The sequence below is a fragment of the Narcine bancroftii genome, chromosome 2 (assembly GCF_036971445.1).
Source record: "Narcine bancroftii isolate sNarBan1 chromosome 2, sNarBan1.hap1, whole genome shotgun sequence".
NCBI lineage: Eukaryota > Metazoa > Chordata > Chondrichthyes > Torpediniformes > Narcinidae > Narcine > Narcine bancroftii.
The window spans coordinates 244833660-244858976 of NC_091470.1; the positions used below are offsets into that span (position 1 = coordinate 244833660).

The window sequence follows — 25317 nt, forward strand, 5'->3', positions numbered from 1 at the left end:
AAAATTCACTCACAGATTTTCTGTGAAAAATGTAAATAAACACATTAAACAACTTGCATTACTTGGCGCATTCACAGACAGTATGCCTGTGTTACAGAAGATTGTGATGTGGTCTGTTTTCTAAGACGTAATCCCATGTACTATGAGGGTCAGCCGTGTAAAGATTGCAGTCAAATTGGATGATAGAAAAATAATTGAAGTGTTTTTTAATCATGGAAGCTTGTAATTTTTCTCAAGAGGAGGGAGACAAAACCTTGTCAAAGGGGAGAATCTTTCTTGAAAAGCTAAAGTCTGCCATGTTGGAAATCTTAAATAACAACAGAGGATGCTGGAATTCTGGAAAAATTCTGGCAGCATTTATGGAGAAAGAAACAAAGATAATGATCTGCTGGATTTTACACAAGTAACTGGTAGAAGTTTGGATCTTCTTAGTCTAAACTTGTTCTCTAATTAAGTGTGGATTCTGAAAGAGAAGCTTGATCCTTGTAGCAAGCCATAGAACAATAAGTTAGTGCTTTTAAAAATGTGATTTTTATCTGATTTAATTCAGTTCATTTGCCTTTTATACTGAGACTGATGGGTGTCTGGGGAGGTAGTGGAAGCAGATATAATAGTAACATTTAAGATGTATTTGTACTGGGATATTACAAACAAGTGATGGAGGAATATGGGCCATATGTAGGCATTGTGTTTAAATTGGCATCATGGTGGGCAATAGACTCTGCTAGCCAAAGGCCTGTTCCTATGTTCATTTAAATGTATGGAATTATTTTAAATGTGTCTGCAATATTTTAGTATTTTCATTTTTAGAAGCATTTTCATTCATTGTAATTCTTCAGACTAGTTTGTATTTTTATTGATGCATCTATTCACAAATTTCAATATCAATGATAGGTTCAATGGCCAATACTCCAGGGTGCAGGGCCTCACCAGCTGACAAAGTGCAGCCAACATCTGACACACAAAGAGGGCCTGAGCAATGTTTGAACTGTTGATCAACTGGGAGCTGGCCTCCTAATGAAAGACCATCCCTTGAGCTCTTTTGTAAGATTCAACATGGTGCAATGGGCCGGTGAACAGCAAGCTCAGGTGTAAGAGACTACAGATGCTGGAATCTGGAGCCAAAAGGAATCCACTGGAGGAAGAGAGTGAGTTGAGCAGCATTCATGAGGGTTAAAGAATGGTCAACAATTTCTTACTTCCCCTATGAATGCTCTCTAAGTTCCTCCATCTGATTGTTGTAAACTCAGGCAGCTCAGTAGTCAGTAGAAGATCTGGTCAATTATTTTAGCTCTTGCATTTTTATCAGATAGTTCTTCAGCATTACACCTATAAGGCTAGAATAAAGCAAGATGCTGTTATAAGCGAATAAATGGTGGGTAGTTTGAAATAGAATATCTCCCATTTGGATTCCTGCTGCCATTTGCTGAAAAAAAAAGTGCCATTGATGACTGCCACAGTTGGCCTCCTTTACATCACGTCCACGGGCTGCTGGTTCCTGGTGGACACAAGGGCCGAGCTGAGTGCCCTACAGTGCTGGAAACTCGAACCCGGACCACCAGTCCAACCCTACGGGCTGCCAATGGTTCCGCAATCAAGACCTATGGCACCCGTGAGGCACAGATACAGATCGGGGATGAAAAGTTCACTTGGAGGTTCATCCTGGCCTTGGTGGGCACCGCGCTGTTAGGGGCTGACTTCCTAAGAGTTCACGGTCTGCTGGTGGACGTGAGGGGCAGCAGGCTGCTCAACGCCCGCACCTTTCGCTTGGTGCACCTGGGCACGGCAGACGACAACAAACCCAAAATCGCCACGGTAGCCACCGCAACAGACTAGTTCGTCGAGATCCTCAGTGAGTTCCCTGCCATCCTGGAGCCACGCTTTGACGTTGCCTACCCCTGCCATGGAGTTTTCCATCACATCTCCACAAAAGGCCTCCCGCTGCATGCCAGAGCTAGACGGCTGCCAATGGAGAAGCTCATCGCGACGAAAGAGAAGATCCTGGCCTGTTCGGAGGAGGTGGATGAGGCCTTCACTGCAATGAAACAGGACCTCCCAGAGGCGACTTTGTTGGTGCACCCATGCCCAGAAGCATGCACGGCGCTCTTGGTTGATGCTTTCGCCATGGCAGTCAGGGGAGTACTGGAACAGTGGCTAGACGGGCAGTGGTGCCCATGGGCCTTTTTCAGTAAGCAGTTGTGGCCGCCGGAGCTTAAATACAGTGTGTTCGACCGGAAGCTCCTGGCGCTGTACCTGGCCGTCCACCACTTCCGATACATTGGAGGTCAGAACTTTCACCGTTTTTACCGATCACAAGCCCCTCACCCAAGCACTGGCTATGGCCAAGGACCTGTGGTCAGCCAGGCAACAGCGCCACCTGTCCTATGTGTCCGAATTCACTACAGACATCCGGCACCGGGTAGGCAAGGACAATGTAGTTGCGGATGCGCTCTCCCACCCGGCCATCAGCACGCTAGCTCTCGGCCTCAACTACACACAACTTGCGCAGGCTCAGCAGCATGACGCCAAAACTCAAGCTCTCTGGACTGCCATCTCAGGTCTCCAGCTCGAGGATATTCAGCTTCCTGACTCTGCCCAGCTGCTGCTCTGCAACACCTCCACCGGTTCATCGCGCCTGGTAGTCCCACAGGAGTGGAGGGCTTGGGTTGTCAGCTCTATCCACAATCTTGCCCACCCCTCAGTAAAGACTACTGTGCATATCGTGGCGCAACGATTCGTTTGGCATGGCCTCAAGAAGAAGGTAGTCGCGCTAACCCGCAACTGCATCAGGTGCCAGACGTCTAAAGTCCACAGACACACGCAGGCCCCTGTTCAACATTTTGACTTGGCAACGCGGAGGTTCCAGCATATCTACGTGGATGTCGTGGGCCCCTTGCCTGTGTCTAGGGAGTCACGGTACCTGTTTACCATAGTGGATAGAGCAACCAGGTGGCCGGAAGCCATCCCAGTCTGTGATGTATCAGCGGAGACGTGTGTTAGAGCCCTGGTCAGCCAGTGGATCGCTCGTTTCGACATGCCAGCACACATCACGAGCATCAGAGGCACCCAATTTACATCCACACTATGGTCGCAGCTGGCAAGGCTTTTAGGGGTAACACTGCACCACATCACAGCCTACCACCCACAGTCTAACTGGTTGGTAGAGAGGTTTCACTGACACCTAAAGTCTGCTCTGATGGAAAGCCTTTCCAGCCCCGACTGGGTGGACGAGTTGACCTGGGTTCTCCTTGGGATTAGGACGGTGCCCAAGGAGGACCTGCAAGCCTCGTCAGCAGAAATGGTTTATGACACGCCACTCCCCCGCCAGGTGAATTCTTCGGCCCGGAAGCTGAGACGACACACAATGAAGGTGAGCAGCTCGTGGACCTCTGTAAATGACTGGGCAACCTAACCCCACCGCCCCCATTGCACCACAGCACCCAACCTTCCTATCAAGCAAAAGAACTGGATGTGGTGCAATTTGTGTTCGTCCGGAGAGGACTACAGAGGGCCCTGCTGCATCATCCATATGAAGGGCCATACAAGGTTCTCTGGCGGTCAGGTGGAACTTTCACTTTAGATGTGGGGGCAGGGAAGAACTGTTTACTGTGGACCACTTAAAAGCTGCTCATTTGGACTTGTCACAGCCGGTGCAGACCGCTGCACCCAAGCGCCGGGGCCAGCTGCCAAAATGACAGGATGCGTAGCCGGTTCTGGTGGGGGGGGGGGGGGTTGTGTGGCGGCGCACATCCTCATGGCGAATTGGTCCCACTTGTATTGCCTTGTGGTGGGGTAGCCATGGGGAAATGGTGTCATCAGAGGTTTGTCTCTGACTCCAGCATCCCTTCCAGTGCGAAACCTGGGCAGTGATTATGAGGTCACAATGCATCAGGTGACTGAGCTCATACTGCCCTTAAAGGGGCACTCTGAATTTGAATAAAAACAGTCGTTAATGACCTTCGATGTGGCAGCAGTGATTTCCTTCAACCCCTGCAAGTGCCAAAGTGGTGACCCCGACAGGCCCAGACATCTATCTGGACCCAGCAAATGATGGACTCAGCCAAGGTGAACGCTGTAGCCCTCAAACACCCCCCCTCCCCCCCGCCCCATCGCCCATGGACGTGGTTCGGGCAGGTAGAGGTGCAATTCTACTTCTGCAACATCTCAGCTGACAGCACAAAATTTTATCACGTTGTGGGCGCGCTGGACCAGGACACAACGGCAAGAGTGGACGACATCATTCACCGGCCACCAGCAGTGGGCAAGTATACCACCCTCAAAAATTTACCATGGGGAAGTTTGGCCTCACTCCCCAGCAGTGTGCTTCCAGGCTCTTACACCTGGATGTGTTGGGGGAGCGCAGCCCCTCAGCCTTCATGGACGAAATGCTGGCCCTGGCGGAGGATCATGAGCTGTGTTTCCTCTTCCGCCAGATATTCCTTGAACAGATGCCAAAAGATATCCGGCTCCATCTGCCCAAAGAGGACTTTTCCGAGCGCCGCAAGGCCACAGCCTGGGCAGATGCTCTCTGGCACGCCAAACAGGAGAACGGGACAGCCCTCAGCCAAGTCTCCAAGCTGGGGCCCTGCCATCTGCAGGATACCCCCAACCACAAACTGGAAGGAACCCGGTCAACATGGTGTCTTTATCACCAGCGCTGGGGAGTGAAAGCCCGCTAGTGCCACCAGCCCTGCGTGATACAAGCGGGGCAGGTTCGCCATGTGGATGTGCGCCACCACACTTTCATCGTTATTCAAATGTTTTTGTCTAATTTGGAGATTATGTTCCTTGTTCAAGACTCCCCATGACAGAGGGCAGCACCTTTACAGCGCCAGCGATTGGGACAGGGTTTCAAATCCCATGCTGTCTAGAAGATGTTTGTATGTTCTTCCCGTGTCTGCGTGGGTTTTTCCTGGAATCTCTAGTTTCTCCCACCCTTAGCCTGTTACCATTTTTTAGGTCTATATTTAAATTTTAAATAGTTTCCATCTGTTCAAACACATCTTTTAACTATCTTAACCTCCTCAGTTACTTAAATCTTCATCTTTACTAGTCTATACATCATGGCTAATCATTTACCCTGTTAACATGCTGTTAGCACAGTGGTTAGCCCAATGCTGTTACGACATCAGCAACTCGGATTTGAATCCGTCACTGTCTGTAAGGAGTTTGAATGTTCTCCCCACGTCGGCATGGATTTCCTCTGGGTGCTCCGGTTTCCTCCCACCCTTTAAAATGTACTGGGATTGTAGGTCAGTTGGATGTAAATGAGTGGCACGGGCTCATGGCCCAGAAGGGCCTGCTATTGTGCTGTATGTCCAAATTAAATTAAATATCTGTGCAGTACCCTCTCCAATGTCAGAACCTTTTTACTGCAATTTGGTGTCTAGAACTAAATGCTGTAATCCAAATACAATCAGAGGCTTGTATGTCTACAGTGTAACATCTAACTCTTGGTATACTACCCAATATGAATGTTCATGTTCCAGTGTTTGTTTATATACTGTATATTTCAGAGTATAAGTCGATTCGTGAAACCCTAAAAAAAATTCTCAGAATGGGGTGGGGGGGTGGGTTGACTTGTATGCCAGATAACTTTTGAGACCTTAAATTCAGCAAAAAAAAAACAGATTGATGTTGATTTGGCGTATAAATCGATGCTGGAAAGCTGTCGCTGTTGCTACCTGGTAGGCAAGGTTGCTGCTCCTGCCAGGAGCACGATGTCGCTGCTCCAGCTCCATGTGCCTTCACAGCCCCTACCCGGTAGACCAAGGTTTTTTTTTACTTAATTTTCAGCTTTATTACTTGTGATCGGGGTATTTTAAAAAAAAAAAAAAAAAAAAAAAAAATTTTTAGGGTTGTTCCTAGGAGGCCCAGACAGCCTGAAAAATTGGAGTCAATTGTACACTGAATAAACCATAAAACCATTAAAATGAGGCTAAAAAAGGGGTTTGTAGCTGACCACTACAAAGATATACACACACAGTGTGGCAGGTTAAGTCACTCCTTTATTAGGGCTGGAAAGGCTGCTTTTATACTGTTCAAGTTCCCGCCATTTTTGCTGATTGACTGAGTCAACCACATGAATAACAATAGCGGGTGGGAATGTCCATGCATATGAATGCCCTCTTCCCCAGCCTGTTTCTGCTGAGTTAGCTGGGCAGCTTGACCAATGCCATTTTAGGACTGTTGGTCTGAGGTTGACCTAGCTTCAACTCTGCCCCCCCCAGGTTCGTTGTCCTGGGAGTTGCTTTAGCAATCTGTCTGCGTCTGCTGCCGCGTGATGTGCCGGCCCAATCTCCGCAATTGCGCGCCGCCACAGGTCTACCTATTTGCAGATGACTTGTATGTCAAAATATACAGTATTTGTCTATAACCATTTAATGATTTCTACTTCTCTACCCTTAATTTATTCTAATCCTTCACAGTCAGTAGCCACTTTAAACTTAGACAACACTGTAATTCATCTCATAAGATCCAACTTCAATAACCTCACATGTCTTCATATGTAGCATCATCAGCTACAAGACTGCCAACTCACAATCATTCAACAGCACTCTGGAACTTTTGCAATCATCTACATTACGTTGCTGTCCAATACTGTGATAATATGTGAGTAATTGTTGAAATTATACTGTGATGCAAGAGGACTTTTTATGCTACTATAAAAGAATGTGTTGAGACTGGAATTATTTATTGTTAGTATTTCTCAGATCTGGTTTACCCACTCAGAGTATCATATTCATGACTTCACATTCACATCATTTCCCAGCCCTGTCATTTACCACAGCTTTGTTACAAATCAACCATCTGGGTGTTTTTTTTTTCAGGTCTATCACACTTCCACGTACTTCAGTGTCCTGCCCACGTGTCTGTCTGACACTTGGATGCACGACACATTACTTAGTCATTGCTCAGTGCTGGGGCCAACACACACACACACACCTTTGAAAATCTGGGTGAGTTGGTAAGCTTGCAGATTGGTGGTGTTGTGGACAGCATAGAACACTATCAAAGGACACAGCAGAATATAGATCAATTACAGAAATGGGTAGAGATGTGGCACTTGGAGTTTAATCAAATCAATTGAATGGTCTTGCACTTTGGGATGTCAAATGTAGGGGAAACATGCACTAGTTAGTGGCAGGACCCTTAATGGCAATGATATACAAGTAGATAGTGTGGTAAAGAAGGCAGATGGATGTGTGCCTTCATTGGATGGGCAATTGAGTATACGGGAAAGAATTTAGGTTGCAGCTATATTAAACTTTGGTTAAGCCTGACTTGGAATACTGTGTGCAATTTAGGTTGCCCCATTATCAGAAGTATGTTGAGACTTTGGAAAGGATGCCGACAGATCTACCAGGATGCTGGCTGGCTTAGAGGTGATGAGCTATGTTGAGAATTTGGAAGAACTTGGATTGTTTTGTCTGGAGAGCCGAGGACTGAGAGGTGACCTGGTAGGTTTATATATTTATTTTCAAAAATTTATTCACAATAAATCATTTACAAAAAAAGAAAACATTTCAAGGTTTCTTCACATTCTTAGTGTCATGTCCATGCACTCCCATCATTGTACATAGTTACATTTGCTCTCTATTTACACCATTACCACTACTGTGGCACCTTGTTATTTCTGCCTCCACTGTTTGAGCGCCTTCCCCTCACTCTCAGCCCCTCAATATCCAGTTACAGAAGAACTCTAGGCTGTGGTCTTTCCCCCCCACCTCCCCAACCCCCCCTCCCCCCACAATGAAAATGCCTTAAAATACTTCATGTTAACTCCAACATGGAACTTGATGCCCATATGATGAATTATATATTTGATTTGCAAATTATTACCATGAATGGGAGTGCACCATTCCGATTGCACTGCAATACCAGGTTGATGCATGGAGTGGATGGAGCAAGCTTCTATTAGACTTTATTCACAAAAATTATTTACAAAAGAAACTTGTTCATTCTCCTTGCACCCATAGTGTTGCATCCATACATTTCCATCACAATACATGTTACATTTATTTTATATTTAGCAGCATTGCCACCCCTATGGTACCATGTCATTACACCCCCTCAGTTGTTTGAAGGCCTTCCCCTTGGTCTCAGCTCCATAATGCCTAGTAACGGAAGGACTCTAGACTGTGCATTGGCTGTGCCAAGTCGCCGTGTGTCCCTCAACACATACTTGTGCAGCCTAGAATGTGCCAGTTGGCAGCATATTTTCACTGACATCTCCATGTGCTGAAAGACCAACAGGTTTTGGGCAGACCAAAGGCGTCTTTCATGGAGTAATGGTCTTCCAGCAGTTCTGGATGTTGATTCTCTGTGTGTCCCCAGGGATAGCCGGTAAATCAGAGACTCTGCTGCTGTGAATGAACCATGACAAGGACCCTTGCATCTTCCTTTATACATTCTCAGTGAATCTGCATTCTGCAAAGTGTTAGGCAACTGTCTCCACCCCACCGTAGTCATCTCAGGGACAATGTGCGCTCTGGGTGTTGCTCTTTTTGTACAGGAAGGATCTGATCAGGAGGGCTCCTCCCACTGCTAACCAGGCCAAGTCCTGGTGCTTGTTTGTGAGCACTAGTGATGAGGAATTCAGCCAGATGACCTTGACGGTCTGCTTAGGGAACCACCCCACTGTATTGATCAAGTCCTCATCTCTCAGTGTCTTGCAGGTCGTTCTGTGTTGACAACTGCCTGATGGAGTTGTGGTCAAAGGTGTTTGTCTGTAAAAACTTTTCCACGAAGGATAGGTGGTGTGGCAAAGTCCAGCTGACTGGGATATTGTGCGGCAAATGGGGGGCAGGCCCATCCTTCGCAACATCGAGGACATGTAGAACCTCAGCACATATTGGCACTTAGTGTTCTCGTACGTTGGTTCTGTGCACAGCCTGATGCAGCTATACACAAAGGTAGTCATCAGGAGGACCATCAGGATGATACCCTGTTGTCTATCCACTTGACATAGCGACCCTTCAGAACCTATTCATCTTGGTCCCCAGATGGGGTGGAGGTGCAGGTGATGGGCCACATCTGCATGACGTAGAGCAGTAGCAAGACCACCTCACACCTGATGACTGGTTCTTCCCTGGTATTGATGTGGAGCACTGGCCAACTGACCCAATTTCTGGTTGATATTTGCGACCCTCTCTAACCAATTCTTGTTGCATGTCTCGGCCCCTCCAAACCAGATGTCTAGTACATTCACTTAATTAGATCTCACTCTGGAAGTCATGGTGGATCGGTCTGACTAGTACCAGTTTACCCTGGCATCTGATGCAGACTCAAACTGGCCGCAGATACTTTTCATTCTGTGGTCCAATCATGTGTCTGAACAGAAGATGGCGACGTCCTCCATGTAGAGGGAGGCTTTGACTTGAGTGCCTCCAGTGCCTGGCAACATCACTCCACTTGTCCTTGTTGGATTCAGAAAAGGACTCTATGCAACACACAAGTAAGACAGGAGAAAGTGGGTAACCCTACTTGACTCCAGACTTAATGGGGAAGCTATCTGTTTCCCACCAGTTGATTTTGACTGCTCTATGAATGTCTGTGTGGAACAGTTTTTCAAATTTTGAATTCCCTCCCCAAAATCTTTTTGGAGGGCACATACATAATGTATGTGTGCAATATCCAGTGAGCAGCTTTCTCCTGATATAAGTTAACTAGGCAAGGGTCCACCTCCTGCCCCACACACAGGTGATGGTATCTCTGAGCAGTTGGAGGCTGTCAGAGATTTTACTGCCCACAACTGTGCAGGTTTGGTCTGAGTGGACCACCTGTCCCAGGGCAGACTTGGATTGATGATGGGTTTGAACAGGATTTTGTAGTCAATGTTTAACAATGTATGGGCCTCAAATTCTTGTAAAAGGCTGGTTCCTGTGCTGTACTGTTCTGGGGAGAAAAAAAAAACAATCTGCTGGAAGAGCTCAGCAGGTTGAGCAGCATCAGTGGAAAAAAAAGAATGGTTGATGTTTGGGGTTAGAACCTTTCATTGTCTAATCTTGATGCTGTTTGACCCCCATGAATTCTACCAGCAGATTGATTTTTGCTCCTTATTCTAACCTCTGCCATCTCTTGTGTAGTTCTATGTTGAATGTTCTTAAATATTGTATAATAATTTACAGGGAGAATGTGAACACTTTAATTGTATTATTTTAAGTATCATCTTTTAATAAAGAAAAATATTCCATCAGAATTATTCAGTAACAAATCAATTTTTGACTTTTGGATATGGTAATAATGTTCTAAGGTTCAACTTGATATTTGGTCACAACACATTGGAACACAGAATTTCCCTCATCACTAGGACAATATACAGAATACACAATATACAAGCAGTAGTTGGTAACATACGGCATGTTTAAAATATTTGCAAAATTTAAAACCACCCAAAAATGAGTTCAAATTGAACAATTCCTCCTCAGACATTCTTGTAGACTGTTTACCACAGCAGACAGTTTACCTCACTGTATGCTTCACAGCATTGCTTTGGCAGACAATAACACAGGTAAAAACATGTAAGGCATCACCTTTTCATGCTGACAGCAAATTACTTATTGCTTTGGTAGGCAACACAGAAACATCAGCATGATGTCACCTTCACAACATGAGTCAGTAATCACTTCTAATATTAAATCAAGAAAAAGGGGAATTCAGTCAATTGCCGCCCACTCATTTTCAATACGTATCCTCAGTGAGTCAGAAAATAGAAGCTGAATGCAAGCATATTAAAATGGCTTTGAGTCAATAACAAGTTAAAAAGATTTATTATTTCAGTTGATTGCAGGAGGAATATGAAGGGGTGGAGAAGTGGTGAGTGATGGGTATTTAATAAACACGATATTACATACAACACTTATAAGTGTAACCACTGATCTGAGAAGAGATTTTATTATTAGTTACATACTCCCATTTCAAATACAACTCCTGGACCATTAATACAAAAACTGTTTTTAGTAATAGACAAACAGAACTAGAAACTTTGGCCAGCCTGACCCTGCCTGACCACTAGCAGTAATAATTTGAAGAATTATTAGAAGAAAAAATGCTTGGAATATGCATTTGAGTGAAAGATAATGTAGAACATTTGCCAACCTAAATAAACCTACTCCACAACAATCTAATTTTTTCCTTGCTCACACTCATTACCTTCCATTTTTCTTGCATCTGTGTACTTATCAAAGAGTCTTTTGAATGGCCCTATTGTAACAGCGTGAAGCAAGGCTGTGTTCTCGCACCAACCCTCTTTTCAATCTTCTTCAGCATGATGCTGAACCAAGCCATGAAAGACCCCAACAATGAAGACGCTGTTTACATCCGGTACCGCACGGATGGCAGTCTCTTCAATCTGAGGCGCCTGCAAGCTCACACCAAGACACAAGAGAAACTTGTCCGTGAACTACTCTTTGCAGATGATGCCGCTTTAGTTGCCCATTCAGAGCCAGCTCTTCAGCGCTTGACGTCCTGCTTTGCGGAAACTGCCAAAATGTTTGGCCTGGAAGTCAGCCTGAAGAAAACTGAGGTCCTCCATCAGCCAGCTCCCCACCATGACTACCAGCCCCCCCACATCTCCATCGGGCACACAAAACTCAAAACGGTCAACCAGTTTACCTATCTCGGCTGCACCATTTCATCAGATGCAAGGATCGACAATGAGATAGACAACAGACTCGCCAAGGCAAATAGCGCCTTTGGAAGACTACACAAAAGAGTCTGGAAAAACAACCAACTGAAAAACCTCACAAAGATAAGCGTATACAGAGCCGTTGTCATACCCACACTCCTGTTCGGCTCCGAATCATGGGTCCTCTACCGGCACCACCTACGGCTCCTAGAACGCTTCCACCAGCGTTGTCTCCGCTCCATCCTCAACATCCATTGGAGCGCTCACACCCCTAACGTCGAGGTACTCGAGATGGCAGAGGTCGACAGCATCGAGTCCACGCTGCTGAAGATCCAGCTGCGCTGGATGGGTCACGTCTCCAGAATGGAGGACCATCGCCTTCCCAAGATCGTATTATATGGCGAGCTCTCCACTGGCCACCGTGACAGAGGTGCACCAAAGAAAAGGTACAAGGACTGCCTAAAGAAATCTCTTGGTGCCTGCCACATTGACCACCGCCAGTGGGCTGATAACGCCTCAAACCGTGCATCTTGGCGCCTCACAGTTTGGCGGGCAGCAGCCTCCTTTGAAGAAGACCGCAGAGCCCACCTCACTGACAAAAGGCAAAGGAGGAAAAACCCAACACCCAACCCCAACCAACCAATTTTCCCTTGCAACCGCTGCAATCGTGTCTGCCTGTCCCGCATCGGACTGGTCAGCCACAAACGAGCCTGCAGCTGACGTGGACTTTTTACCCCCTCCATAAATCTTCGTCCGCGAAGCCAAGCCAAAGAAGATTGTAACAGCCAGGCAGAATTGTGTATTCCAGGCACCCACTACTCTCTGTAAAACTCGCCTCTAACATCTCTTCTAAACTTTCTTCCACTCACCTGAAACAGATGTCCTGCAGTATTTGCTAATTTCACTCCTGCTGCTGGCTGTCCACTTTATCGACCTCCCCCACCTCATAATATTATATGCCTCCATTAAGTCACATCTCATCCTTTGTCAGGGGGTAAAAGTCCACGTCAGCTGCAGGCTCATTTGTGGCTGACAAGTCCGATGCGGGACAGGCAGACACGGTTGCAACGGCTGCAGGGGAAAAATGGTTGGTTGGGGTTGGGTGTTGGGTTTTTCCTCCTTTGCCTTTTGTCAGTGAGGTGGGCTCTGCGGTCTTCTTCAAAGGAGGTTGCTGCCCGCCAAACTGTGAGGCGCCAAGATGCACGGTTTGAGGCGATATCTGCCCACTGGTGATGGTCAATGTGGCAGGCACCAAGAGATTTCTTTAGGCAGTCCTTGTACCTCTTCTTTGGTGCACCTCTGTCACGGTGGCCAGTGGAGAGCTCGCCATATAACACGATCTTGGGAAGGCGATGGTCCTCCATTCTGGAGACGTGACCTACCCAGCGCAGTTGGATCTTCAGCAGCGTGGATTTGATGCTGTTGGCCTCTGCCATCTCGAGTACTTCGATGTTAGGGATGAAGTCGCTCCAATGAATGTTGAGGATGGAGCGGAGACAACGCTGGTGGAAGCGTTCTAGGAGCCGTAGGTGATGCCGGTAGAGGACCCATGATTCGGAGCCGAACAGGAGTGTGGGTATATAGTTACAGTTAGTGCAAGAAAAAAAGTGGAATTTCAATAGTGCAAACAGTCAGTAGTGTACTTTCTACAGAACACGCGTACAAATTTGATACATCCCAAATTTCCTCAGACGTCTTTGAAAGTAGAGGCATTAGTGTGCCTTCTTCACGGTTGCCTCCTTTTTCTGGATTCAGGAGAGGTCCTTAGATAGACACCTAGGAACTTGAAGGTACTAACCCTCCCTCCAACATCCAGTCAATGCAGACAGGTGCGCAAGCCCTCTGCCTCCCCTTTCTAGAACCTATTATAAATTCCTTGGTCTCATTGATGTTGAGAGCAAGAGTGTTGTTCTGCCACCACCCAACTTCCCAGTCACCAAACTGTATTCTGACTCATCACTTTCATTATTCCGTGGAGTCATCAGTGAATTTATAGATTGTATTAGAGTCAAACGTGGCTATGCAATTATGAGAGTATGGAGAACAGAACAGGAGACTAAACACATACCCTTGATGTGCCTGTCTTGATGATCAGTGAGGAGGAGGAGGTGATATTGCCAACCTACCCTGCTTAGGGTCTGCTGATGAAGAAATTGAGGATCCATTTGCAGAGGGATGAACAGAGCCCTGGATCCCGCAATTTGATCATGTGCTTTGCTGGTAAGATGATGTTGAACCAGCAAAACTAGCTTGTCAATGAACAGCAGTCTGACCTAGGTAGTCCTGCAGTTCAGGTGATCTAATCCAGAGTGGAGGGTCAGTGCAATGACATCTGTCATTGATTTGTTGTGACAATGGGTATATTGAAGTGGGTCCAGGTCTTAAGACAAGAGAAGAGTTGCCCTGTAACCAACTTCTCAAAGCACTTCATCACAGTTTCTATATTGTAATCTGCTTTGTGGCCTCGATAACAAAACTGTTATCATGCATTAGAAGCTCGTAGTGCAAAAGTGGACACATTAACAGCAGTTTACTAATACCCTTTAAACCCAAATGATTTGAGCATCTCAACTTTTTTTATATTCTGTACAATAGAAAATTTTGGAAATCAGGCAATAATTTTGAAGAGAAAAAGTTAAAATTCAGATTGAAGATGCTTTATGAGAATTGACAAAGAGAGAAAAGTCCCTTTTAAGTGACAGAAAAGATGGGGATAAATGTAAAAGACAAAGGAAGTATCTGTGACAGGGTGAAACCAGGATTGCCTGGGGAAATGTAGTAGAGATTCTTTGATCAATGAATTAACAGGAGGCAGTTAGTGAATAAAGATACTATGAAATGTAAAACTTAGTGACATGCAGGGATGTGGGAAATCCCCTGCAAGTTAGGCATGTGTTAATGAAAGAAAAGAAAATTGAGTATGTTACAGATGGGTCATTTACAGCAGAAATGACCAGTTCTGGTTCAAAAAGCCAGTTGGCTGATGTGATGGAAACCTGTGAGTCCAGAAAGCTCCATTGTGCCCAGATGGAGGATAAGGTGCTGTTTTTCAGGCTGGAATTGGGTCTGGTAAGAGTGCTGGAGGCCACAGCCCAAAGAAAGGCAAGGGAGTGGAATGGGGAATTAAAGAAGCAGTCATCAGGAATCTCAGGATTTCTCCTTTGTACCTCCACTCCTCTCAGAGCTAAAGATAGGATTCACCTGGGTCTCACTTTCCACCTCATCTCCCATCACATTCAACAGCTTCCACAGGTTTCACCACCAGCCATCCTCCTTTCCCTTCTGCTTTCAGCATTTTAATGATCCTTTATGACTTCTTTGTCTACTGTCCCCATCAACCATTCTCCTTGCAGCACCTTCCCATGTGATTGCAGAAGTTGGAACACCTGTCTTCTATTCTCCAACTACTATCAAAGAATCCAGACAGTCATTCCAGTTTACTTTCAACCTTCCAATCTAGTTGACTGCATTTGGTGTTTACGTGATCATCTCCTCATTGGGAAAACCAAAGGCAGATTGGATTACTGCTGACTGGACAATCTGCATTCAGTCTGAAAGGACAGCCTCGAGTTTCAGGTTGTCAGCCACTCCATTCCACTCCTATTCTGACTTCCTGCTGTGTCTTCCTTCTCTGTCATATCAATGTTCAATCAAGTTTGAAGAATAAAGTCTTATCTACTATCTGGACACTAAGCAATTTTCAAGACTTAATATCAAATTGTACAACTCCATCTAGCTTGCTTTGTCTCTGTATTGGAACTTGCTTTTCTCTGTAAGTGACTCATCCATGATATTAGTTGTTTTTCTCTCTCTCTCCATTAACATAACCTAAATACAGGACCACAGCCCTGTATTTCACAAATATTTTAAGTATTTTTGAATTATCACATTTTTTACTGCTCCCATTAACCCATTGACCAGAGGCGCTCTACAACTTTTCCCCAGGGCAATTCTGGCCTTGCCCTAGTTTGGACTTTTCCCTTTATCCTGTTTATCCCTCCCCCAACTTCTCTGCAATGTAAATGCATCTTGACTGGAAAATTAATGACATAAAACCTAAAATATTGGTGCTTTTCCACAACAATGTTAAATAATGAGTTGGAGTCAAAATAATATCACAGAATCTTGCAATATAGGTGGCCATTTATCCCATTACACCCACACTAGCTTCATGAAAAGCTGTCAAGTTAGATACACCAATGCTTCCTCCCCATAGATTTTGCAGATTTTTTTTATTTTCATGTTGAGACATGATTAAATTTTAAGTAAAGATTAATGAGAAAACTTTTTTTCAAAAAGACAGCAATGGATTGAGCTGCCATTTTCTATGATGCCAGATTTTAGGAAGTTATACTCACTTTAATTTAGATAATGTCATTATGAGAACATGATATGATCCATTGTTGCACAAAACACTTCCTACAAAAAAAAGCATGACTGTATTCAGTACATAAGGACATCATTCCAGCTATAATTATCAGGTGGAAAAATATTGGTCAAAATGCTCAGTAGAGTACAAAGAATGTTCATAAGTTTCTCTAATAGTTTACTGCACTTACTTTAACTCGACATCAGTTTTATTATGAAATCCCTAAATTTATGATCAATGTAATCATATCGACAACAACAGCACATATTGCTCTGGGTGTTGCCTTCATTACAAGGTTCCAGTGTCTGTGTCTCCTTCAATGGAGCAAATGAATCAGTACTTTACAATATGCAAACACAGATTAGGTGACCACTTCTGTTCAATCTCCCAGGATCACACTGACTTCACATCACCTCTCAGTTTAATTCTCTACCCAAACCACACTCTCACCTCTTGGTCTTCAGCTCCTACAATGCTTCAACAATTCCCAATAGAAACTTGAGAAATAAATCTCATCTTCCCTCGAGTTATGTTGAAACTCTTGGGAGTTAATATTGTGACTCCTCTTTACCCATAATTGTTAAATACGTGATGAAGTAGTGGCTGATCGGGTTGAACCAGCCCTCTCCAGAAAAAAAGTTTGGAAAAGACAAGGCTCAACAGATACAAAACTCAAGAAATAGAAGAGAAAGTTACAGAGAAGAACAAGAAGATGGCACCCAAGAAAGAGAAAGTAAGAACAATGGGAAAAAAGAAAAATCACCGGAGAAGAAAGAAAGCCTTACCTGCACGAAGGAGCAGGGAGCTGCGGTGGTGAAGAGCAGCCAATCTCCGAGGTGGATGAGTCACCTGCGAAGTCGTGACCTCCCAACCGGTGGACTCCAAAAATGGCTCTCAGAGCCAAACAAAAGTGCGCAACTGTGCATGTGCAATCAAAGGAAAAAGTGAACACCGGCGGGAGGGGGGCTCAGCCAAGGAGCGGGCAGGTACAACACGAACAGCTGAGGGACACGCGGCATCAGGGCACTCAGCTGGAGGATAAAAACAACAGAGAGGAAAGGAGCGAGGAGCCGGCTGAGGAAGAATGACAGCGGGGTGACCGACGACAAGAGGACCAACAGCAGGAGGCCAGACAGACAGAGAGCCCACGAAAGGAAGACCAACAGCAAGAGGCCCAGCAAGAGGAGGCCAGAAAAAGACATAGAAGTAATTTATCAGGAAAAACAGAAGAGACACAGATACAAAAAAGAGAAGAAGACACAAGCACAAGTGCAGACACAGAAAAAGAGGAAGAAGAAGACCAAGATCTTCACAGGGAAATAGAAGGCAAAACAGATGGACAGAATATAGATAAAGCCTTTTTTGAAGAACAAATGAGATAATTAAAAGAATGGTTGTCATTAGAATTTAGTGCAATTAAAAGAAAAATGAAAAGAGCAGAAGACAAAATGCAAAGTTTACGACTGGTCATGACAGAAATAGGGAAAAGAGTAGAAAATGTGGAGGAATGGGAAACAGCTGTAGAATTGGAAGTAAATGATTTAAGAGAAAAATTGGTACAAAAAATTAGAGACACAAGAGTTGTTATCTCAGAAAATTGATATTTTGTAAAAGTAGTAGGCAAAACAACAAAAAAATAGTGGGCCTGAAAGAGGATGAAGAAGGCGCAGACATGAAGGAATTTATAAAAGGATGGATCCCAAAGGTTATGGGAACGACAGAATTACATGCAGAAATGGAAATAAAAAGGGCACACAGAGCACTAGCTCCGAAACTGCAGACACATCAAAAACCAAGAGCTGTCTTAGTAGAATTTTTAAGATATACGACAAGAGAAAATATATTGGAGCGGGCAAGGAACAAAGTTAGAGAAGATAATAAAGTGTTGGAATATAAGGGACAAAAAATATTTTTTACTCAGACATAAGTTTTAAACTCTTAAAGAAGAGGAAGGAATTTAATACAGCAAAAACAATTTTATGGAAAAAAGGTTATAAATTTATGTTAAGACATCCAGCCGTACTTAAAATATTTATACCTGGGGAGCAAAACAGACTGATCTCTGATCCGGAGGAAGCATAAGAATTCGCAGAGCATTTGCAGGACTGAAGAAGAGATGTAACAAGAAAGAAGATCGGTGATAAAGTATATATATAAAGATGTAAAAATAATGTATATGTATAGAACTAAAGATGGAAAAGAGAAGGGAAAGAAGAAGGGGGGGAAGAGAGAGCTTTGTTATATATATTTTAAAAAAGTATTTTCTGGGGGGGCTGGGGAGGAGAGAATAACCATCACTGCGAAATCTATTGATGCTTGTGAGCAAGATCGCAAACCAAATGGAAAGGGGAGTTGTGGTTGCTCGGCAATGGATAAGGGGTAACTCAGAGAGAGGGGGTGCATTTGGGGTTAAGGTGTTATTGGGTGTGGGAATTGTTGGAGTATTTTATGTTTTAAATGTGTTGTCATACATTGAGTTTAAAAGGGGAAAAGGGGGATGGAGGTGGCAAGGAGGCGGAAAAGAGGTGTAAACAAGATATAAAATAGCCACGTTGAACTATATGACTATAAACATTAATGGAATACATAACCAAATTAAAAGGAAGAGGCTACTAAATTTACTGAAAAAAATAAAAAATAGATATAGCATTTGTGCAGGAAATGCACCTAACTGAAGTGGAACATAACAAATTGAAGAGAGACTGGGTAGGACACGTAGCAGCAGCATCAAATAATTCAAAAGCTAGAGGTGTAGCCATATTAGTTAACAAAAATGTACCAATTAAGATAGAGGAAGAAATAATAGAACCAGCAGGGAGATATGTAATGATAAAGTGTCAGATATACACAAAATTTTGAAATTTGCTCAATATATATGCACCTAACAATGAGGATCAAAAGTTTATGCAGGATTTTTTTTTAAGATTGCAGACACACGAGGAAATATATTGATAGGAGGGGATTTTAACTTTAATTTTGATCCATTGTTGGATAAAACTGGACAAAAGATAAGCAAAAAGAATAAAGTAGCCAAGTTTATGGTTAAATCAATGCAGGAAATGAAACTTATGGATCTATGGAGGAGGCAGCACCCAAAAGAGAAGGAATATTCATTTTATTCAAGTAGTCATAAAACATACTCAAGGATTGATGTGTTTTTGTTGTCGGCCCAATTTCAAGGAAGAGTTAGGAAAACTGAGTATAAAGCTAGACTACTTTCAGATCATTCACCTCTGTTATTAGCAATAGAATTGGAGGACATCCCACCAAGAACATATAGATGGAGGTTAAACTCCAAGCTACTTAAAAGGCAGGAATTTAGAGAATTTATTGAACGCCAAATTAAAACCTATTTTGAAATAAACATAGAATCGGTGAAAGATAAATTTATACTATGGGATGCAATGAAAGCTTACATTAGAGGACAGATAATAAGTTGTGTAACTAAAATGAAAAAGGATTAAAATCAGGAAATAGCATGTATAGAAAAGGAACTAGTGAAAAGGGACGATGTAAAGAAAAAGAGAATTGACGGACAAAAAAAATACAAAATGTTACAAACGTACAAGGTGGAGAAGAACATAATGAAAATATAATGAAATTACGAATTGGGAGAAAAAACACATAAAATATTAGTTTGGCAACTTAAAACAGAACAAGCTAAAAGAACTGTATTGGCATCAAGGAAAAAGGACAAACAAATCACATATAACCCAACAGAGATTAATGAAAACTTTAAGGAATTTTATGAATAATTATACCAAACTGAAAATGAGGGGAAAGATGATAAAATAGAAGAGTTTTTAGCTAAAATTGAACTGCCAAAATTGCAAGAAGAGGAACAAAACAAACTGATAAAACCATTTGAAATAGAGGAAGTACAGGATATATTAAAAAAGATGATGAACAATAAAACACCAGGAGAGGATGGATTTCCAATAGAATTTTATAAAACATTTAAAGAGTTATTAATTCCTCCTCTCCTGGAAGTAATGAATCATATAGAAGAAACACAAAACTTGGCAGACTCATGTAAGACAGCAATAATTACAGTAATACCAAAGAAGGGAAAGGATCCATTAACACCAGCATCATATAGACCAATATTTCTACTTAATTCAGATTTTGAAATAATAGCAAAATTATTAGCAAACAGATTGGCCAACTGTGTACCAAAAATAGTTAAACAAGATAAAACTGGATTTATTAAGAAAAGACAAAGAGCAGATAATGTCTGTAAATTTATTAATCTAATTCATGCATCTTAAGGAAATAAGAAATCAATGGTGGCTGTTGCCTTAGACGCAGAAAAAGCCTTTGACAGGGTAGAGTGGAGCTACTTATTTAAGGTATTACAGAAGTTCAATCTACCAGAAAAATATATTAATTGGATTAAAGCATTATATAGTGGACCATTGGCAAAGGTAGTAGTAAATGGATATGTATCGAACCAATTCAAATTAAATAAATCAACTAGGCAGGGATGTCCATTATCCCCCTCATTGTTTGCCTTAGCAATAGAACCATTGGCAGAGCTGATAAGAATAGAAAACAAAATAAAAGGGATAAAAATAAAGGAGGAAGAGTATAAAATCAGTTTATTTCCAGATGACATCATAGTATACCTAACAGAACCAGAGATAACGATAAAAGAATTTCATAAGTAATTGAAGAAATATGGAGAAATATCGGGGTACAAGATCAACGCAAATAAACGTGAAATGATGCCAATGAGTAATGCAGATTACACAGAACTTAAAAAAAGAATCACCATTTAAATGGCAAGCACATACAATCCGATACTTAGGCATAAGGTTAGATAATAACTTAAGCCACTTGTACAAACCAAATTATCAGCCACTAATAAAGAAAGTGCAGGAAGACTTAGAACATTGGAAAGAACTACCGCTAACATTGATAGGGAGGGTGAACTGCATTAAAATGAATGTGTTCCCAAGGATACAATACTTATTTCAAACATTACCAATTCCCTTAACAGAGAAATTATTTGATGAACTAAAGAGAATAATAAGGAAATTCTCGTGGAAGTGGGGGGGGGGGGGGGGAACTGAGGGTACATTAGATAAATTAACAGAGAGGTATAACCAGGATGGTTTGCAGTTACCAAACTTCAGAAATTATTATAGAGCTGCACAATTAAGGTATTTATTAGATTTTACCAGACGAGAGAAAAACCAGATTGGACTAAGATAGAACTAGATAAAATAGGAGAGAAGGTACTGGATCATATACTTTATAAGTGGGATGATAAGCTGGTTCAATATAAAAGCTCACCAGTATTGCATCATTTACTCAATATATGGAAGAAGATCCACGTTGAAAGGAAAAAAATGAATTACCAAATACCAAAATTGTTATTGACGCAAAATCCACTAATCCCTTTTACAATAGATAACCTTTCCTTTAGAGAATGGAAAAGAAAAGGAATCAAAAGAATAGAAAATTGTTTTTTGGGAAATAATTTATTAACATTTGAACAGTTGAAGGACAAATATGGAATAACTCACAGTGTTTGTATACCATCAACTGAAAGCTTATTTAAATGATAAATTGGGAAACAGATTGAGATTATCAGAAGGAAGCAGCTTTGAATATGTGATTACAGGTACAATGATAATTAAAAGATTTATAACAAATATGTACATTAAGCTGCAAGGTAAGAAAATTGAAGAAATAAGCTACAAACCTAAACAAAAGTGGAAAAAGGATTTAAACATAAAGATAAAGAATGAAGTATGGGAAATGTTATGTTCTGGAACTACGAAGAATACAATAAACACAAGGTTACACCTGATACAGTATAGTTGGTTACACAGGGTATATATCACTCCTTAAAAATTAAAAGAATGGGATCCAACATTATCAGATAGGTGTTTCCGCTGTAAGAAGGAAATGGGAACAACAATACATGCAATATGGGCATGTACAAAAGTGAATACGTTTTGGGAAGAACTAAATCAGATAATAAATAAAATCACAAAAACAGCATACCAAAAAATCCAGAGATCTTTCTTTTAAGTAACATAAGAAATAAAGAATTAGGCTTCAAATTGGATAAAGTGCAAAAAAGATTTATTATGATAGCCTTAGCAGTAGCAAAAAAATGTATAATGTTAACTTGGAAAATGGAAGAGAGCAATGGTGCATGGAAATGAATATATGTATTCCTTTGGAAAAAATAACATATAATTTAAAAAATAAAGTCACATTGTTTGAACAAATTTGGGAACCATACATGGAACATTACAGAGAGAGCTTGCCTCATACCTCCATACCCTAAAATGATAAGAAGACAAAACTATTTGATTTAGTGTATAAAAGTAGATGACACATTTTTCTAGTTTGTTTTTCCTTTGTGTGAAGACATTGTTTTATAGTTTTATTGTATTTTATATGTTGAATATTTATTGGTTTTGGAGGGGAGTGAAAAGGGGGAAAAAGCCATTGTATATATTTAATGAGAAACATTTGTCCATATTTTGGTTGTTATGCTTCGCAGTGTGAAAAATAAAAAAATATATTTAAAAAAAACAATTATGGGTAAACATTTTCTTTCTCCACACATTTATTTCTGTTTCTTTTGTTTTTCCGTTCTTCCTGACAACTTTGGTCTGTCCCCATCACAGACATTTCCTCCGCCCCTCTCTGCAATTTAACACACTCGTTTTCTAAATTTTTCCTGCTTGATCTACTGAATGCTTCCAGTATTCTCTGTTGTAATTATACAATGTACAATTTGAGCATCATAGGAATTCAACTCAGAACTAGAATCTGAATTTAAAGTGGTTTTGTGGCAGCATTACAGATACAAAATTGCTATAAATTCCATTTTTAAAAATTAATTAGTTCAAAAGTAAGGCAGTGTCTGTGATTTATTGTCTGTTCAGAAATCTGATGGCAGAGGGGAAGAAGCTGTATCTGTATCAAAAGGACTTGGCCTGGGTGGTGAGGGTCTGATCATTAGAGGGTGCTTTCTTGTAGATGTCTTTAATGGAGTGAAGGCTGATGCCCATGATGGTGCTGGCTGAGTTCACAATTCTGTCATTGTTTTCTGTCCTGTGCATTGACGCCTCCATACCAGACAGAGATGCAACCATTTAGAATGCTCTCTATGGTACACTTGTAGAAATTTGCAAATCCTTCCAAACCTTCTCAAACTCCTCTCAACGTTTAGCCACTGACAAGCCTTCTTTGTGATTGCATCAATACGGAGGCCCCAGGATAGATCGTCAGCAATGTTGACTCCCAGGATTTTGAAGTTCTTAACCCTTCCCACAGCTGACCCTTCAATGAGGACTGGTTTGTATTCTCCTGATTTCCCCTTCCTAAAGTCCTGAGAAGAACATCTCCTATTATGACCAATACTCTTTCATTTTTAATTGATCCACTACCTGCAGAAACAGAGTGTCTACTTTAGCTGAGCCTTTGCCAATTTTAAAGTCTTTTTAATTTTTTTTTATTTCTTGCACTATGAATCATATCAATAACATTCACAAATGATCATCACTAATATATACACAGTGACATTTTCTCTTTCCCCCATTTCATCCCTCTCCCCCTCCCCACCCCCCTTCAAAAAACAATAAAACAAAGAAATAACAAAAAGCAAAGAAGTCGTATCATCCACTTTCACATATTTAAATCTTATTGTGCTTGTAATCATGTCATTTTAAGAGATGGAGGTCTGTGGTTGGCATTCTCTAACAAATTTTATGTATGGTTCCCAAATTTGTTTGAATAATGTATATTTTGTCTTTCAGATTGTATGCAATTTTTTCTAATGGAATATACTTGTTCATTTCTGTATTCCACTGTTGTATTTTAAGGCTTGTTTCCATTTTCCAGGTTGTCATAATACATTTTTTTGCTCCTGCTAATGCTATTATAATAAATATTGTTTGGGCTCTGTCTAATTTTAGTCCTAATTTTTTTGTCTCTTCTAATATTTAAAATAATTTTTTTGATCTTTTGGTATATTATTTTTTGTGATTTTGTTTAATATTAAGTTTAGATCTTTCCAGAAAGTTTTTACTTTTGAACATGTCCAAGTTGCATGTAATGTTGTTCCAGTCTCTTGTTTACAATGAAAGCATCTATCCGATGCTGTTGGGCCCCACTCTTTTAATTTCTACAAACTTGATTACTGTGTTGGAGCTGGGTCTGTGTTGAAGTCAGATGTTCTATATATCCAGTACCATCTAAAAATATTTTAAAACTACAGAAGCTGAAAATCTAAAATTTTTTAAATGCCAGAAAATGCTGTAGATACTCAAAGTTTAGGTTGCATCCACGTTAAATTTTCAGGATGCACTTTTCATTAGGATTGTAAAAAGTGAGAAAACAAGAATTTTAAGATGAGATGAGGGAGGAATGAGAGAGTTTAAAAAAAAAAGTATGCTTGCAACAGGGTAAAAACCAAGCAAGAGAAAATTACACAAAATGTAGCAATACCATCAGAGAAAGTGTGATGAGATCTTGTTATTCCTAAGATGCCTGGAGGAAGTGTAATTTGAGGGAGATGAATGAGAACAGAGAAGAAAAAAGTAACTGGCAGTATTAACTCCTGAACAACAAACTCAATCAGAGACTCAGTTCAGGGCTCTTACTTTATATATTATTATTGAATACAGTAAAACTCTGATTATCCGAAATCGGATTATCTGAAAACCTCAGTTGTTCAAAAAAATTTTGGACCCGGAAGTGACGTCTGTTTGGCCTGAAAAACTTTTTTGAATAATTGAGTATTTAATAAAAATCAGAAATCCTCATTTCTCCAAATTTTTTTGGGAGATGAATTGATGTCACAGGTTGAAAAAAATGTTGAAATTTTGGAAAAACCTTTGAGTAGAATTTTGAATGTTTGGTTTTGGATTTATTTAGGTTGGGGTTTTTTTTGGTGTCAATTAAACATTATTTCATGCTTAAAAAGCCTTCCCTTACTGTTTGTTATTGTTTGAGTGATTTGCTGTTGCTGCTGGGCAGCTTTGAACAAATGACCAGTTATTTAATTTATCCGAAATCGGCCCAGTCCTGACCATTTTGGATTATCAGAGTTTTACTGTATTTATTTTTTGTATTGCAGTTTGTTTGCACTTCCTTCTTGTTCACAATTCTCTCTTTTGCATATGTATCTTTTTTGAAATTTTTATTTAAATTTTTTTACCATACATATAATGGTAGCCAAATGTAAAATACAATAATCAAATATTAATGCCATGTCCATTATACATGTTGGTATTAAACCCCCAACCCCCTCACCCTTAACATTATCCCCAAGAAAAAATGAAAGAAAAGAAAT

At 41.4% G+C, this 25317-nt stretch overlaps 1 long non-coding RNA gene across 3 annotated transcripts in view; it reads left to right on the forward strand.

Annotated features, from left to right (window-relative positions):
* Positions 1-25317, forward strand: part of LOC138755196 (uncharacterized) — a 334189-nt gene that overhangs the window by 49588 nt on the left and 259284 nt on the right. For 2 of the 3 annotated variants that reach the window (XR_011352103.1, XR_011352101.1), the window contains exon 1: positions 5592-7460. The exons of the other annotated variant lie outside the window; for it this stretch is intronic. This is a non-coding gene — a long non-coding RNA (uncharacterized lncRNA). Of the gene's footprint in view, positions 1-5591; positions 7461-25317 lie in introns of those variants that run through there. 3 annotated transcript variants of the gene reach the window in all.